The sequence below is a fragment of the Dermacentor andersoni genome, chromosome 9 (assembly GCF_023375885.2).
Source record: "Dermacentor andersoni chromosome 9, qqDerAnde1_hic_scaffold, whole genome shotgun sequence".
Classification (NCBI taxonomy): domain Eukaryota; kingdom Metazoa; phylum Arthropoda; class Arachnida; order Ixodida; family Ixodidae; genus Dermacentor; species Dermacentor andersoni.
In genome coordinates this window covers 77,396,508-77,410,470 of record NC_092822.1, presented here as the reverse complement: position 1 = coordinate 77,410,470, position 13,963 = coordinate 77,396,508, and the positions used below count along the sequence as shown (strand labels likewise).

Below are 13,963 nucleotides of genomic sequence, written 5' to 3'. Positions count from 1 at the left end.
AATGAATGTGACTATAAGCAGACATTTTCAACCTATAATTAATTATTAAATAAGAACCTAGAAAAATATATAGGGACTTCAAAATTGGAAACCCTGCAATCCCAGTCTTTTGGAGGGTAACTGTTGTCTAATGAGTTATCAGCATTGTATTACACGAGGTAGGAAGATTGCTGAAGCTATGTACCCTAATTACATCTATATTTGGGCCAGTTGGTGTGCATGAAGAGAGAGAAAAACGACTTACCTTATAAAAAGGTGTCACTGGAACAATTTGAAAAAAAAAACGAAGTTCACACCTTTTCGGTATTGTTAAAGTTCTTCTGCACCTCTTTGTTTACTCGCCGTGGTTGCTCAGTGGCTATGGTGTTGGGCTGCTGAGCACGAGGTCGCAGGATCGAATCCCGGCCACGGTGGCCGCATTTTGGTGACGGCGAAATGCGAAAACACGCGTGTACCTAGATATTTAGGCCCACGTTAAAGAACCCCAGGTGGTCGAAATTTCCGGAGTCCTCCACTACGGCGTGCCTCATAATTAGAAAGTGGTTTCGGCACGTAAAACCCTATAACTTAATTAAATAAGTTTAAACCTCTTTGTTTGTTGTACATTATCTGGGGGGGGGGGCAATGGCATGTGTCTTGTTATCAAATTACTTGTTATGCTGATGCACTGATTTTTCCATAGATGCGTCAATCCAAGAGGAATAGGTAAACTCTGCTGCAGTTTAAAGTGTAAAAGCCGCAGGAGATAGTGCTCAGCACAAATGAAAAACTGAGTTGTTTGCCTTTCCCATGTTAAAGAAGGCTTATGAGTGACAACCTTGTGAAGACAGCGCATTATATTTTGCGCTTATTTTTCTTTCGTCTGGTGTGCTCCCAGTATGCACATGATGACCCTTGCATCCTTTACCAAGTGTGTATAACGCTATTGAAGAATGCCTTAGTCCTCTGCCATTCCTTATTTGTATATTTTTGTTGGAGCTTGTCTTCACATTAAAGCATTTTGTTTCTGTAACATCTAATACGAGAAAATCAGTTCCCTAAAATAGACAATATAGAAGTGCGGGCGACGAAGTTAAGTTTTAAAAACTTTGACGTAAATAAGACTATCCATCCACTCTTTTAGAATATCCATGTGCTTTGTGCAGTGTTCAATGAAGTTGATGAAAGGCTGGAAAGAGAACGAGAATGCGCAGTAACATCCAATATTATCATTGTATCAGCGTTTTCAACGCCGTTTGGCGTACTTCAATAAACTCAATAGCATTCTTGAATTCATACCGAGGAAAAACACCGGCTAATATAGGCGCTTTACACGTCATTCCGAGGAAGAAGAGCAGGCGAATTTAAATTGAATTTGCATAGTCAGTGTGCACAATGCATGCATTGGACATTAGTGGCGATGTAGGCATTGTTATGACTGGTTCACAATTTGAGAAAAAGAAGAAAGACACATTCTACAAAAAACTTTCAAATAAAAATGAACAGTAGGTCATTCCGGGATTTGAAGTGTTAAGAAGAAGCGCCTGGTGAACAGATTCAACAGGTTGCGTACCATTCCCCGTGCAGCAAAATCTTATTTCGCAGTACCTGTTACGAATGGTGAGTAAACATATCTTTACAGATCACCATTATTTTCAAAACAGCTTTTGTGTTATACATGGTGACAAAGTGGCAAGTGTATAATGCTTGGCAGCCAAAAGGACGAAGCAGAATATCCCCCAGGGCATGTTTCTCACGACAATCAGAATGCTTGAGGAATGCTTCCATTTGATACATGACAACCTCTTATCCTGAAAAAACAGGAACAGGAGCAGCCAGCCTCTTCATTTCTGTAAGAGAAAGAAAGAGGCTATATTTATCATTGGTTCGTGTATACTACACAACTACTTCAAGAGAACAGACTGGTGGGCTAGTTGGTAGCTTTGCCTCAATTTACACAGCTCTATTTAGCATCTACATTTTAAACGCTGAAAGGAAACTAGCTGTCCACTTGCCAGAATACTGACAAATTATCTTTCCCTTCTGTGGATCAGAATCAGTCGGCTTAAGAGGAAGCTTTAGCTCGGGTGCTCCTATATACATACATGTAAAAGGAGAATTCGTTTTTCTTGGCAACCACTGCACCAAATTTTATGAGGTTTGTTGCATTTAAAAGAAAAACTTAAAATTTAGTGACTGCTCGTTACGAATTTTCTATTTAGGTCGTAGAACTTTTATGAAAAATTGGCAAAATCTAAAAGTTTTCAAAAAACGAAACTAACAAGTTTACAACTCTGTACCTCACCAACCAAAAATGCTAATGCAATTCTGTGAATTGCATCTAATAGAACATCTAAAGCAGACAAAATTGATATGTTATACAGGAATCTAAAAAAAAACTTTGTAATATGGAAATACAGCTTTTGCAGAACCCTTGTAAACAACGTAACATATTCACGTAAGATGTAAAATTACATATCGAATTTGCCCGCTTTCAATGATGTAATGGATGCCGTTCACAGAACCACGATATCTGTTCTTGATGCAGAGCTATGAGTTTGCAAACTGCGTGCTTATATTTTTCTTGAAACTTTTGCATTTTTTAGAATGTTTGCAACAAATTTAAAGCCCTAAATGGAAATTCCGCTTGCAACAGTCACAAGAATTTAACTTTTTCTCTCAAATGCAACAAATTTTATTAAAATAGATCCAGGCGTTATCTCACAAAAACGTTTTCGCGTTTTACATGTAGTTTAATACGCCGCGTTGGAGTTGGGCCCGAGCTAAGGCTTCCTCTTAATTGAAAGATTCTAGCTCTGATAAATTTGCAAGTGTCAGATTGGCTGATCGTACGCCATGCTTCTCCGAGCATCTCGTTTTACAAAGTGGTCACACGAAAGTACAAACAGCGCGTGAGCCCACAGTGACGCACATATACCACAAAACTGTCGACAATGTTTTGTTATCGCTTATAAACATTAGAAAAAAATCCTACATAATTCACTGCGGGATGAATGTCGGCGTCAGTGTGACTGGATTGAAGCAATGTTGCGACCCGCCGTATTCACAAACCCTTCACATTGGTGACACCAACTTTTCACATTTCTATTACACCACTTATTGACTGAAATACAACTCAACGCTGCTCGGTCCACGCACGTATTGGTGCCATCGTGTTTTTTTTAATTGTTCTGCTGCTCTCGGCTTCATATAATAGGGACGTTTTATGCCAGTAATATCTCTTGGGAAATTCACGTATATTCAGGCGACTATCTCCCTGTCCCCGTATCCCCATCTGGGTCTTTACCAGTTTTCCCGCTGACATACGTCACCTGGTAGTGAACTGTCAAATATGTAGAGCATTGGGATGCTGGCCGAGGGAATGTGGCTGGAGGCCCACGGTCGGAATTACATTACTCGCACGGTATGTGACAATGGGTCCTACCACTCTTCAGTCAACCTCTTTGATAGCATGTGCCCCTGAGAACGTACCGCGCTTCAACAATCTTCTTCGGTTCCAACCAGAGTGGCTCGGGATGAACCACTGTGTATGTACCACTCCTCTACAAACCAACTTGATGACAACTTGGGTCGCTGGGTATGTGCCCATAGGTATGTGGAACCTTTTAATAAAAGTGTAAGATGCCAGCTTTGGTTATGTGCCCCTAAGTTTGTGCCTTTCAACAACTGTGCCACTGATTACGTGCCATTATTTACTCCGCCTCGTAAGTGCCAATTTGTGTAACTAGGTATGCGCCATTCTGTAGGTCGAATTCTTCAATCATAAAAATATCATGTATTATTGCTGATATGCCGGAGGGAATGAAACGCATTTCGTATTTATTTATACAAAATTTTCACCAATATAGTCAAGATGAGCACCGTGCGTTGTAGCTACATCGACGTCTCTGCGCTGAAAGCGGAGCTTGCCCTCCTTCAGCTGTGATCGGTACTGAGTAAACTGTGCTGCTGCGGCGAGTCATTTCCGTGCGTTATATTTCGGCGAAAGTTGGAACGTGCGATGGTGAACCAGCGAATGCGCCTCAATTTCTCGTGCGCGAGCGAGAAAGGCCGGGCGGGAGCGTGCCCTCTGATGTCACGAGCCAGGCACGAGGGGGCGATGATGGAGGTTGTGTGGGGGCCGTTCTTCTCAGGCGGCTGCTTCTTACGGCGGGGCGGCGCGGGTGCGGACCTTGAAAGCGATCTGCCACGATAGCTAAGTGGGCGCCCGCACGGTCCTCGTCTTCGAAGCTATCTGCCATGTTTGCAAAGTGCGCGCAGTGCCAGTAGCTTCGTATGTGCTGCGCTTTCGACTTTACGTTCGCGTTGATACGAGAGCTGAAGGAAGGTCAATGGGCTGGCTTCTGGTGCCGCCCTTACTCGCTCTAGTGTTTTGATAGTTTCTTTCCGCGGTCATCAGGTGAGATATGTTTGTGTTTGCCAGAGCGCGCCTGACACCATGCGTGTTAATTTACTTCGTATGCCTATTCTTACTACTTTATACGACATATAAAAGTACTATCCTTCTTTAGTATAGCAGTCGACTAATTTTCTACCGCAATGGATACTTCGCCTTGCGTTCGAAACTGTGACTTATTTGGAATTATTTCGCTTCGTGAGTTTTATTACATCATTGTTTGCGTCTCTATCCCACTCGTATGTTTTTTTTTCGGGAATAATGGGATAACCTTGTTGTGCTAGCGAAAAATCAGATGCTGGAATAGCAATAACAAGAGATGAATTGGGTGGAGAAAACGCATATATATAATATACAACGTGCACCACCGTCCTACCTTTAAATATCTGAATAACCAAGCATGAGCAGCCTGTCATAGTAGCGAAATTGGCAGTGAAATCAGCAAGCTGAATGACACTTGCTGAGTATTGTCTATGTTCCAGTGCTTCATCTTCGCAGAACTGATTGCTTTGTTATGCTTCGGTAACGCAGTCGAAGAAAGCCGTAATAGTTTGTGTTTCTCACCTTCAGCCTTTTTCATCAGAATATGTATGACAGCCGGTTTCATGTTCTTCGCTTCAAGGTCCTTCTGCTCAAGCACGGCGAAGGCTTTGATGTTCCTGATGCCTACATCCTCCAAGATGGCAACAATTTCGTGAATCTCCTCGTATGTGTAGACTCCGTACTGGCCTAATAGCTCCGAAATTGTCGTCCATAGTTCGCTGAAACAACATGGATGCCAAGTTGAAAGACTGAACAGCAGATTACTACAACGGTAAAATAATTTGAGGTTCACTGTACGTTTTCACCCTTCGGGGCTTATCTTCCCCTGAACAATCATTGTCATCTACGTTGCCTACCTTTACTTTTTTACCACTGTGTGTGGGGCACTTCCATGCCACGAACGGCATGGGTTTCATGATAAACCTTGTGACTGAAAAGTAGTTAACGCACGGTTTTCAAAGAAAGTATAAGCAAGACAGACAACAATTATTGTCTGGAAACATATCACCCAAAGGGTGCAAAGCTTTTTTCGTGCTTAACTAGAGGTCACTAGGGCTGGCGTGCTTTTTCACTCGATCAATACTTTGATACTTTCCTCTGGAATGACATGTATTTTTTTTTATCTGTGCCTACCACCCGCTTCTAAAAGTTAGTTCGAATCAAGTGCGGGATTTTCGACTAGTCAACTGCGTCCCCTTGAGATGCATCACGGCGTGAATGTGTACTTCAAACAACATAGTTGTTCATTTACTTACGAGAATAACTCAGTTTCACTCATTTTATTGAAATCGTCTAGTGGCATCGCATGTTAGGGACTGAACTTTGCTAGCAATTTCCACACTGAAATGAAATTAGCTGAAGACGCAAGTGCAGGCATTCACATCGTGCATTTGTCGAGAAGGGACGGTTGCCTCACCCGTGATATATATATTTTTGGTACACACGTGGTCAAGCGCATTCGATAGAATGCCCTAAAATCAACTGAACTTCAAATGAAAAATACGTTTCATTAGGAAAATTGTGTGAATTCAAGGCACTTTGGAGATTGATGTTTTGTGAGCACATTGTACGTTGCAGGCTCTCCAGCATTAGCATGGTGTTTCACGAAGCCCGATCATATGGACAAACATGTTATCGCAAATCGAGAATTAGTGCGTGCTTCTGACTCAAGGGTGTGAGAGCAGCGAGTTGACGAGTACAGCATGATTGCGACTTCAATGGCTTGAGTACTAATTTATAGCCCTCCGGTGAATAAACGCTAATATCTGTTCCGTTATAACGTAGCTGACCCCGAAGGTGGTGTCATTTTTTTAGAATCACTTTTCTATTTGCTGAGACGCATGCAAAGGGGAATTTGGGTGGACTGTTTACCACACGTGACAGTTATGCGTTCTTTAGTGCGCGTGCTTAGGATGTCCCTTTTTATAATTAAGTAATGGCTATGTGACGCGAAGGCACCCTGCGGTCGTTTAAAATGCTAGTTGGCGTTGGCAAGACAGAGGTATGCGTGTGAACGTGTTCTAAAGGGTAGAGTATTGGGAGTCTCTTCCGGGGGAACTTGGTTGAATCCCTCTATCGACCACGCAAATAAAGGTGAAGAAGAACATGTCTTCTTATACAAAAAAAAACTAAATTATGGGGTTTTAAGTGCCAAACCACTTTCTGATTATGAGGCACGCCGTAGTGGAGCACTCCGGAAATTTCGACCACCTAGGGGTTCTTTAACGTGCACCTAAATCTAAGTACACGGCTGTTTTCGCATTTCGCCCCCATCGAAATGCGGCCGCCGTGGCCGGGATTCGATCTCGCGACCTCGCGCTCAGCAGCCCAACACCATAGCCACTGAGCAACCACGGCTGGTATCTTCCTGTACAACAGTGCTTCCCAGGACAAAAAAAAAAAAAAATACGTGAGTTTCAGGAGTTTTGGGGTTTATGAAGACGAATTTCCTACTATTACTTTAGGAATAAATATTTTCTGCTCAAAGTGAGACGTACGCATTTCCCGCGAAAACATCTGTTGGAGAGGTTGTCGTTTTATTCCGCGATGTACGTTTAAATATTACTGATATGATTGTACTATATTATGTATTTATCTCATAAGATCTTCAAGTAATGAATCAATATACTGCCTCTCACATTCAGTTCTTTAGATATTATTGGACCAGTCATTATCTTATCTATGCATAACATGACCTCAGCAGCTGCATTTTTCTCTCCTATTCTCACCTACTGGTAGGGCAGTGCCGTGGGGGTCTTCGCTGCGGGAGGGGCAGTATGGGAACGCTCGTATGATGAAGTGGCAACGGAACCAGCGATGGAAGAAGACGGCGAACACGCGAACAGTGGCGCGAGCGCGAGGGGTAATGCGGGAATAGTGACATGATGGAGCGGCGTCGGAGCCAGGAGTGGAAGAAGACGACGAACAAGCGAGCCGTGACACAAGTGCGTCTCTGTGGCCACGTAACGTGTTCAATCAGGCACGCACCAGGCACACCTTTAGTAAGCCAGGACAGTGAAGAAGCCGTGGCTCCAAGGCAGCGCTGTCTCTGTGTATCTGTTTACGTATCTACGTTCTCATTCAGTCGCGCTTACACCCTCTATCATGGAATCAAACCAACTAGCCAGACAACGTGTTTTAAGCGAGTTGCAGTTTGGCTGAGGTCGCCGCCAACATAGGCACCTAAGGATATCGCTTTGAAATTTTGGAATAGCTGTAAGTTATAGCAGCCTAGTGTACCTGCTACTCCAGGAAGCCTTCCAATCACTTTTGTGTTGCAGCGAAGCTGCTTGTGACTAGGGTTATTTTCGTGTTCTTAAACAAAACCGTGCGATCAAAAAACTATATCATCATCAGCAATGGCTCGTGCCACTGTTCGCGCGTTCGTCGTCGCCTTCTTCCACAGCTGGCTCTGTTGCCGCTCATTACGCCAGCGTTCTCATGCTGCCCCTCCCCCTGCGAAGGGGCTGACAGCACTGCCCCACTGGTGTCAAATTTTTGGCTCAATATATCACCAAAATAAAAAAAATACGAATCTACATAACGAATGTCTACCACGAATGAATCCGGATGTATAAAAAGCTATCTGCCTTCGAATGTTTCGTAGCCTTGACTACCGATCAAGACAACAAGTATGTTCGTACTTTTGTTCACAATTCTGTGTCACCTCTTTGTCGAGTGCTACACAGCTTCGCGGGACATCCACCTTCACAGAGTGGAATTGCTAATGATTTTGTTTTTTTATGTATTGTTTTTTATTCCGTCAAAAGTTACAGATTCCTTGATATTTCGTCGAGCGCAGTTGGTAACTTCCAAGTTTCTGCCCCGCCTGTTAGTGCCATTAAAGTGTACTGCTTGTGCTGTTTTTTTTTCAAAGACAGCGGCAAGCAACCGTCATGACTCGGCAATACCTACCCTATGCGCTCCCCCTCACTTTCATTGCTATTTGAATTTTCTTCTCATGATCAGGAACACCTGTGACTAATTGGCCTAAATAGACGAAATTTTGCGCAGATTATTGGGATTAACAGCCAATCGTAAATTCTTGTTCTTGTGCCTTGCAGCTGGACATAACCATAACCTTCCGCATATGAATCTTCCAATCTACTCTTGCCCTTTTTCAGCGAAGTTCTAGGGATTACTTTTTACGAGTGGATATATACAAGTGCTGAACAGGCACAAGGTTTTCTGCAAACCGTAGGTTGCTGAAATGCTCCGCATTTTTCCTCGTCAACGATTCTTATAAATATACATGGTAAAAATCGTGTGTTGTTGCCAGCCGCGGATACTTTTAAAGCACTTGACGGTTCAGTGATTTTCGATGAAGCGTTCCTCAAGCTGAAATGTAAGCGGTCTACAATAGTTTAGAAAAAGGCTATCAAGACATATTGCAAGTACTTCCTTCTGCTAATTACCCGTTGCTATCTGTGCTTGCTGGCTGTGTTTCTGGCTTTTTTCGTAGGGAAATCCTGGAGAGTTAGCGCAGTCTAAATGTTTGGGCTATTCTGGTGGATACGTGCAGGCTAAAAACATGAGTCTTCCTTGTGTTTATTTGCTTTCTCAAATTATAGGTTGATCCCGTAGGCAGTGGTTTTAAAGAATTTAAGCAGACCAATGCTCCTAGTTTTCTCATGGTGGGGTTGGCCCTATATGTGCGCTGTGCACAGTGGCTTGGCCCCAGTTTCAAGCCCTGAGGCAAGGGTCCATGTGATTGCGCTGCTTTATAATCACAATTTTTGATCGAGAACAAGCAAAGGTTCAAGAGCCTTCCAACCTAAAAGAAGATATGGTTTGTACATATTCCAGGTAGCATATGCGCAGTAATCACAAGTAGCGTAATTTTCATTAAAGAAGGTTTTGCGGTTTAAAATCGTCTGTTCTATGCTAAACTTTACAAAAAATGCTGGCGGACCTATCTTTTAGAGATGATGGGCGATTTTAATTCCATTTGCAAACAATTCCATGCTTTTGGGTAATTGGTAATCGTATGTATACATATTGATTGTTATCAAAGGAGGCACTTACCCAGTAACACTTGCCTACTGAACCAAAATGACATCAACAAGGCCTACTGAAAATCGGCACATACGGAGTGGCCACACCTTTTCACCAAAGTCGGCGTAAAGAGGTTCATTGAAAGGCACCACCTGCCCACAGTTACATCCCCAGTGACCATGGCAGGTCCGATAGGTGGTTTTGAACCTGGTTTTTCCCGCACAGTAGGTTGGTAATCTACCCCTTTGACCATGCTTTACCTAGTGACTCAAATTTGTTGGAAATGGGTCACGCGCGGATATAACGGCACTGACTGACACCGCAAAATGGGTGAAATTAGCCAAGAAAACCAATAGCAATAGTAGCAATAAAATTCGACAGAATCAATGCCACGACGACTGACGACGGTAAAACATTATCATTGAACCACTATAGCGACAGAGCGTGTTGCAATCTTTGAAACGAGGTATGTATGAGGCGTGTACTGAAGTCGTAATCCTCGTTCGCGCTCCCCTAAGCGCTCCCAGTCTATCGCCGCCACCGCCATGCCTGCGCGTGGTCTCCTAAATACGTGGTGCGCTGGTGCGTGCGATTGTTCAGAAACTGGTTATGCGGTAACCGGGCTTCGGTGAGGATGATCATGATCGTAGCATACTTATAATGATGATGATTTATTAGCGTGTCCTTTGAAACGGGGCGGTGAAAAAAATTCACCAACCGGCTTCATTTATTCCGGCATACTACACGACCTTTTTCTTCTAGCATTTTTGTACACATCCCCATAATCTTGTTTTCAACAAAACTTACCTATCCACCTTGTATCGCTACCTATGCCTGTAACTGATCAGTTCGTATCAATTTCTTCCCTTCTTATTTTTTCGCCATTACTCTAAGCCTATCCTGCTTATCTGGACTTCTTTGTGGACAAGCTGCGCCATCTAGTGGCGCTTCCAATATGTTCGTGCGTGGCATCCGTGACAAAGAGCGTGGCGCGCCGGTGCCTGTGAAAGGTTAGAAATGTTGACTCGCTTGCACTGAATATGTGCCCTGTAGCACATATTCAGTGACCCAAGTTGACGAGAGCTCATCGAAGAGCTGCACATAGCCAGTGCAGTCATGGCGCAGCTCTGAAACGTTGGCGTCAAAGATGCTCATTCAAAAGCGGCACCTACGAAGTAAATTTGTGGCGCAGCCTGCTAAAGCATCTAGATGGTGTTCTTAAGGAACACTTGTGACGTGGATCTCATTCCGCTCAGCACCGAAGTAATCGAAGGGATCCTTTTTGTCATTGTAGAGCGGCACATTCCCAGCAGTTACCCAAAGTTGGCATCAAATACGTTTGTTAAAGAGCGGAACACACCTGGTGGCGTGTACCCAGTGATCCAAGTTGGCGTGAAAGAGGTTAAGTGAAGACTAGCGCAGACCGAGCGGAACATACCCTGTGTTCCAAGTCGACGTAATAGAGTTTCATTTAATAGCGGAACCTACCAAGCCCCGCATCTACAGTGACCCGTGTTAAGAACGGCCAGCTGCAGTGCAAGTTTTGCCGGCCAGTTGCGACTGTGGCGACAACTTTCCTGGAGCGTCGCCGCACACCTCTAGCCACGGCGTGACTAAGTCGACTGTGTGTGAAGAACAATACGTGCGTCCTCGACTCTCCGTCGCTGGAGCCTACTTTGACGAAGTCGCCATTGTGACTAAACGGGCTTGGCGGACCAACTATTGTTACTGAGCCCGCGGACGCCGACCTGGACGCCAAAGAATGGGCAGCCGGCGGGCGCGCTGCAGCTCGGGTCGTCTCCCCTACGGTGCCTGGTCAACTCGCCTACGGTGCCTCGTCGTCTCCCCTATGGAGCTTCGTCTCCTCTACGGTGCCTGGTCAACTCGCCTGCGGTGCTTGGACGGCCGTTTCCGTCACCTAGGTATCGGGGGAGGACCGAGTGTTTAAAAACCGCTGTTGTGCGGCTGCTCAGGACACTCTCTCTCAAGCAGTCATGTTAGACTGACCCCCTGACACCTGGGGTTCCGACCATCTGCCCCTGCTCCTGGCTCCTTTACGAGGCAAATCCCCCAGGAGGAGAGAGTGCCTCACAGTCAACTGGAAGGCCTTCCGTGAGTTCTTCCGGCAGGCGGACAACGACGGGGATCTGTTGCAGATGATCGTGGAGTGCGCCAATGCCGCTACCATACGCTCTACTGTCCCAGAGGGCAAACCACTTCCGGATATACGCCATTTAGAACTGCGAGCTGCTCGGCGCCGTGTGGAACGCAGGGCCCGGCGCAGCATGCTTCCGGAACAATGGACGGCCTACCGCCGCGCGGATGCTGTCTGCCGCCGCCACGCCCGACGACGCAGACGGCAAAGCTGGGAGAGCCTCTGCTCCACCATCAGTCGCAATCCGGATGGTCCTCGAGCTTGGCGCCTGCTAAGGTCACTGATGGATGCTCCAAGCGCGCAACGCCAGTCCTTAACCGCGGCCGTCTTCATGGGCATCAGCGAGCGGGCCCTGGTCAAGCGCCTAGCCGACCGGTTTGCTGAGAAGTCTCCAGTCCCACAGATCCTGCCTGGTCAACTCGCCTACGGTGCCACGTCGTCTCCCCTATGGAGCTTCGTCTCCTCTACGGTGCCTGGTCAACTCGCCTACGGTGCTTGGACGGTCGTTTCCGTCACCTGGGTATCGGGGGAGGACCGAGTGTTTAAAAACCGCTGTTGTGCGGCTGCTCAGGACACTCTCTCTCAAACAGTCATGTTAGACTGATATAAATGCTGTAAATAAACCCATAGTCCTCGTTCTCGATAAGAAGCAGTCCTTCACTTCATCAACGTCCTCAGCGTGGATAAGTTGGACGACGGCATGGGCCAGCTACCTTCTAATTCATGCCCGACTCCAATCTTGACAACGGATCACGAGCGATGGGATTGAACCCCCAATCATAACACCCGTGTCAGCGTGAAAAGTATTTGCGGAAGAGTGGCACCTATTAGTACATCAGGGAAGCAAGTTGGCCCGACTGTTGTTTTCGAAGCCTGTTCCCTCAGAACAGCAACTCAATGTGCAACTCGTTTCACCACCCGCTACCCACTGACACCCAGATAGGCGGAAGAACTCTTGCATACATACATACATACATACATACATACATACATGCATGCATGCATGCATACATACATACATACATACATACATACATACATACATACATACATACATGCATGCATGCATGCATGCATGCATACATGCATACATGCATACATGCATACATGCATACATGCATACATGCATACATGCATACATGCATACATGCATGCATGCATGCATACATGCATACATGCATACATGCATACATACATACATACATACATACATACATATATAGCCTCCGTAAAGTGCTTGAAGTACCGTACTTGTGACGACCCTACGTGGATGTCGCACACCTGTGCATCCTTATTTGATTATTGATTTTCTCCCTCCACTCCAAAAGGAGTACTGCACAAGCATAAAATTTAAACTACATGAAAGTTGTGATCTTCTCGGTGCATTGAAAAAATACTATTCATTACACCGCAATTCTGCATACAATGCAAAGAAGCCCAGTTTTAATTTGTTTATGGACACGCATTTCAGACCACTTTAATAAAGCATAGCTTCAATTAGTCTTCGACGTATCCAGTTGAAGTACAAAATATTTCAGAACGTTTCACCACCACTATTTTCTTTCAATAGGCAGAGCGTGCTACATTTACAAGGATGTCCAATAAATATGCGCCATTTCCCACCACTGAGAATAATATCTAATTGCGTGAAGGGAAACACTTATTTTAGTATCAATAACGTCACGACAATACCAGCTAACATGTGCAGATGAAATAGGTGCCCTTGTATATGAACAAAACATTGATCAGATGAAAACGAAAGCAAGACTAGAAATGCAGGCTGGATATACAGAACGCCACAGCTTTAGGGTTGTGAAGATGGTGGAACCAAATGTGTAAAAAAAACGTCTCTAAAAAGCACCTTAAACGAACTTATGTGGCTGGCGTAATTCTCTACCCTAACACTACGGTGTGTCTTACGGTGTGTCTTTTGGGACGAGAAACCTAAGAAATTTATGGTTTGATAAGCTTCAAAGTTCTCAGAGTTTTTGTCCTTCACATTCACGTACTCAGTTAAACTATAGGCCATTTCTGAAAATTCTACCCAAGGCATTATTCTCGCTTGGTATGTGGATATGTTTTCGAAATGTCGTCCGACGTACTTATGCTGACGTAATATTTTTTGTTCCTCGGTTAAAGGCTCCACGTCCAGCGCTTGTCCCATAGTATGGCACGGTTCTGTGAAAAAAGAGAAAGGGAAATACAAGTACATGTGCTGTGAAATCAAGGGAAGGTCTTTGGAAACCTGTGTTAAAGTCTTTTCTGCGAACTTGATATATGTGAATACCAGAGAATATGCATCGAAATTCATTCATAGCGTTCGACCTGATAGTCATGATGCCTAATAATATATATCGCAATGATTAGCTTGGTTG

At 44.7% G+C, this 13,963-nt stretch overlaps 1 long non-coding RNA gene across 1 annotated transcript in view; it reads right to left on the bottom strand.

The window, feature by feature from the left end:
* Positions 1-1,390: 1,390 nt before the first annotated feature.
* LOC129384104 (uncharacterized) overlaps positions 1,391-13,963 on the bottom strand; it is a 32,436-nt gene continuing 19,863 nt past the window's right edge. Inside the window, exons 2-4 of the long non-coding RNA XR_011890160.1 lie at positions 13,691-13,766; positions 4,961-5,157; positions 1,391-1,829 (exon numbers count right to left, since the gene is read on the bottom strand). This is a non-coding gene — a long non-coding RNA (uncharacterized lncRNA). The remainder of the gene's footprint in view (positions 1,830-4,960; positions 5,158-13,690; positions 13,767-13,963) is intronic.